Source organism: Malus sylvestris, chromosome 13, assembly GCF_916048215.2.
Source record: "Malus sylvestris chromosome 13, drMalSylv7.2, whole genome shotgun sequence".
NCBI classification, from domain to species: Eukaryota; Viridiplantae; Streptophyta; class Magnoliopsida; order Rosales; family Rosaceae; genus Malus; species Malus sylvestris.
The window spans coordinates 42,655,684-42,660,683 of NC_062272.1; positions in this window are offsets into that span (position 1 = coordinate 42,655,684).

Sequence of the window (5,000 nt, forward strand, 5' to 3'; positions counted from 1 at the left end):
AACTCAACGAGCTACTTGATGCTGGCTACATCCAACCCTCCAAGTCCCCATATGGTGCACCCGTCTTGTTCCAACGCAAGAAAGAAGGTAGCCTAAGGTTGTGCATCGACTATAGAGCATTGAACAAGATTACCATCAAGAACAAGTACCCACTTCCGTTGATCGCCGACTTATTCGATCAACTTGGTGGAGCAAGGTACTTCACAAAGTTAGATCTTAGATCGGGATACTACCAAGTGAGGATAGCCCTTGGAGACGAATCGAAGACGGCGATGGTGACCAGATATGGATCGTTCGAGTATAAAGTCATGCCATTTGGTCTGACCAATGCCCCCGCAACATTCTGCACATTGATGAACAAGGTATTCCATCCTTATCTTGACAAGTTTGTCGTGGTTTACATTGATGATATCGTTGTCTATAGCAAGACATTGGAGGAGCACGTCAAGCACTTACGCATAGTGTTCAAGACCCTTCGGGAGCATGAACTCTATGTCAAGAAGGAGAAATGCTCCTTTGCCACAAAAGAAGTAGAATTTCTTGGCCACAAGATAAAGGAGGGGAAACTTATGATGGAAAAGGGCAAGATCAAGGCCATTCAAGAGTGGGAACCGCCGACCAAGGTACCAACACTACGATCTTTTCTGGGGCTAGCCAACTACTATCGGAGATTCATAAAAGGGTATTCAGCCATAGCGGCACCCTTAACAGACCTTCTTAAGAAGAACAAGGCATGGGAATGGACGGACCGGTGTCAAGAGGCCTTTGAGAGGTTGAAGAAGGCCCTAATGGAGGAGCCTGTACTAAGGTTGCCCGACCTTAGTAAGCCATTCGAGTTGCACACTGATGCTTCCGACTTTGCCATAGGAGGAGTGTTGATGCAAGAGGGACATCCAATAGCCTATGAAAGTCGCAAGCTAAACAATGCCGAGAAGAGGTACACAACCCATGAAAAGGAGATGACCGCCATCGTCCATTGCCTTAGAGTTTGGAGGCATTACTTGCTTGGTACCCCATTCGTCATCAAGACGGACAACGTTGCCACTAGCTACTTTCAAACCCAACAAAAGCTCACACCTAAGCAAGCAAGGTGGCAAGAGTTCTTAGCGGAGTTTGATTACAAGCTAGAGTACAAGCAAGGAAAGGAGAACGTGGTGGCCGATGCTCTAAGTAGACGAGTAGAGTTAATGGCTACGGTACTCAAGCCGCAAAGCCATCTCTTGGGCCGTGTCCGAGAAGGTTTATCACATGACGTCCAAGCCAAGAACATTGTGGAGTTTGTCAAGGATGGGAAGACAAGAAGGTTTTGGCTTGAGGACAGCTTGCTATACACCAAAGGCAAGCGGATCTATGTCCCAAAGTGGGGAAGCTTAAGGAAAGAAATCCTTAAGGAGTGCCATGACTCAATGTGGGCAGGACATCCTGGCACTCACCGCACGTTGGCTTTGGTGAGCGATGCTTATTATTGGCCACAAATGCGGGATGATGTAGATTCATACGTGAAGACTTGTCTTGTGTGCCAACAAGACAAAGTGGAACAAAGGCAACCGGGAGGACTGTTGGAACCACTTCCCACCCCATCAAGACCATGGGAGTGTTTGACCATGGATTTCATCACACATTTGCCCAAGTCTGATGGATGTGGATCTATCTTCGTCGTGGTCGATAGATTCACCAAGTATGCCACTTTCATACCCGCACCCGTGGAGTGTACAGCCGAAGTAGCTGCACGTTTGTTTCTAAAGCACGTGGTGAAGTATTGGGGTGTTCCGAGGAGCATAGTCAGCGATCGAGATGCTCGCTTCACAGGTAGATTTTGGAAGGAGCTCTTCAAGCTACTTGGCTCAAAGTTAGACTTCTCCACAGCTTTTCATCCCCAAACTGATGGACAAACGGAGCGGGTTAATGCATTGTTGGAGACTTATTTGCGGCACTATGTTAGTGCCAATCAACGAGATTGGGCTAAGTTACTTGATGTTGCCCAATTCTCTTATAACTTGCAACGTTCGGAGTCGACGGGGAAAAGTCCGTTCGAGTTGGCTATAGGACAACAACCCTTGACCCCGAACACGGTCGTGACTGGCTACACGGGGAATAGTCCAGCCGCTTTCAAAACCGCTAAGGAGTGGCAATTAGCCCACGAACTTGCTCGAGTTCATTTGGAGAAGGCTTCAAAGAAGATGAAGAAATGGGCGGATCGCAAGCGAAGGAATGTGGAGTTCCAAACTGGCGACCAAGTCTTTGTGAAGCTCAATGCGTCTCAGCACAAGAGTACTCGTGGCTTGCACAAGAGCTTGTTGCGGAAGTATGAGGGACCATTCCCTATCATCAAGAAGGTTGGCAAAGCCGCTTATGTTGTGGAACTCCCACCCCGCCTCAAGTTTCACCCGGTGTTCCATGTAAGCAACTTGAAGCCTTATCATGCAGACAATGAGGAACCAAGTCGAGGTGAGTCTCATCGAGCACCCCCTTTGATGACGGAGGCATTTGACAAAGAAGTGGAGAGCATTGAAGCCAAGCGTGTCGTGGTGCGACCAAGACAACCAAAGCATGTGGAGTACTTTGTCAAATGGAAGGGGCTACCATACTCCGAAGCAACATGGGAGAAGGAGACGTCCTTATGGCAATATAAGGACTTGATTCAGACATTCGAGAGGCAAGAGTCGACGAGGACGTCGACGGCTTAAGTGGGGGAGGATGTCACGGGCCATGTGTTAAAAACAAAGAAAATGCCCAAGACATCACATATCTAAGCCCATGAAGCCATGTCTTCATGGAAGCTTCTGGAACGTCCCGGAGAAATCAAGAACGTGGCGGAGCATTCAAGATAATCTAGGGCATTCCGGAACATTCCACACAAGTGTACATATTTAAGCCTCACCTAGAATAATCTAGATTAGGCAAGTTGTATCTAGAACTATGCTAGATATTTTTGGATGTAAGTAGGGGATTCTAGAACCCTCCATTGAGGAGGTGACTTAGGCCTATAAATAGGAGGTAAGGCCATTTGGCCAAACCATCCAAGAATTGTAAGCAATTGTAAAGTTCTCCTAAGTTTCAATACAAAGCTTCCTTTCTCCCATCTTCTAAGTGATTTTAGCATTCTCCAAGCTATCTTAGCTTTCTTTGTGATTCGATCCGGGGAAGCGAGGCTTCGAAGGCTTACTTAGCTTGTTCATCGAGGTATTCAAGTCTAAGCGCCGCACGGGCGGAAGGCTTAAAGAGTCATCCCGTGACACTTGGATGTGGTAGCCGTTTCTCAGGCTCCCTCTCCGGAATCGAACCCTAATTCTCCGTCACCCGTCACCACCATGGTAGGCCACTATCCTACCATCGAAAGTTGATAGGGCAGATATTTGAATGATGCGTCGCCAGCACGATAGCTGTGCGATCCGTCGAGTTATCATGAATCATCAGAGCAACGGGCAGAGCCCGCGTCGACCTTTTATCTAATAAATGCGTCCCTTCCAGAAGTCGGGGTTTGTTGCACGTATTAGCTCTAGAATTACTACGGTTATCCGAGTAGCAGGTACCATCAAACAAACTATAACTGATTTAATGAGCCATTCGCAGTTTCACAGTCTGAATTTGTTCATACTTACACATGCATGGCTTAATCTTTGAGACAAGCATATGACTACTGGCAGGATCAACCAGGTAGCATTCCTCTTCGACGCCGGCGCCGCACGAGACCGACGACCTTGACGGTCGACGGCTCGCGACGGGCACGACAGTCGTACGCATCAAGCGACAAGGCTTCGATCGGACGATCGGAGGCCGTAAAGACCCACCGCCCCTTCAGCGTTCCGCATCCGAGATGTCGACCGGAAACTCGAGCACCAAAACTGCACCGCAACGAGTGCGGCTCGTCCGGGACACGAGCACCGCCACGATGTCGTCCTCCCGCCGGCAAGGCCAGCAAGAGGAGGAAAGGGACGACGAGAGGCAGCATTCCTTCGCAATAGGTAGCCAGAACAGAAACCCATCTTGCGCGCAGGACGAATCTTGACGCGTCAATGAAGCGGGGTACGTGACGACAGTTCGATGCCGAAGCACGGAGCCTGCCGTCGAATACAACCCAATTACCACTCATACGCCGTCACGTTAGCTAAACCCAGCACCGCCCAACGAAAAACACGTCTCGACTATCCCAACAAAGGGACGCGTCTCGAGTGCAGATACGCCGGGTAGGAGCCGAGCCGCACCGCTAGGCATGAAAACACATACAAAGGCAACAGGTACGACCGAATAGTTCAACGGCTACCGAGAAGCTTCGTCGACGCCGCCCGAACTCGCTTTCGACATGCAACGTGGGTTGGGAAGGACCTAACACATAGCACCAACCCCTTATCTATGCACGCCTAGAACAAGCACGAACTTTGTTTTCGAACCCCTCTTGACCGTCGAACGAGGGACAAGCTTCTTCACCACCGCCGCACGAACTCGCACTCAAACATGCTAGTGCACTGCGAGGGCCCTTTCGGACCACACTAAGCCGAACCGACACTAGCATTGCCAAGAACAAGCCCGAGCATTGCTGATTACAAAGCTCCGCAACAGGGACAACCGAAAGAGAGGGACAAACTTCTTCATCGCCGCCGCGAAGACAAATCTTCGACATGCTAGTGAACTGGGCGAGCCCTTCGGAAAACAAACGTCCATGGACTGCATTGCCGTGCGCCCACTAGCACGCCTAGGAGAAGCCTGCGCATTGGTTCATCCGAAGCCGAACCCTCCCTAATATCCAACAATCCGAGGGCAACCGAGGGTTGAAAACATGCATGTCGAAAAAAACACCCGCTCCCAAGCAAAAGAAAACAAACCCACCCCAAAAGTTTAAAGAGAAAACATTTTTCCCAACCCGCTATTTTTCAAAACGTTTTTTCCACCCCGATTAAAACCATTTTGTCCCCCTTTTAATTTTGAAAACGAAAACATTTTTGTTTTGTTTGAAAACATTTCAAAACATTTCAAAACATTTGAAAAAATTTAAAAAAAAA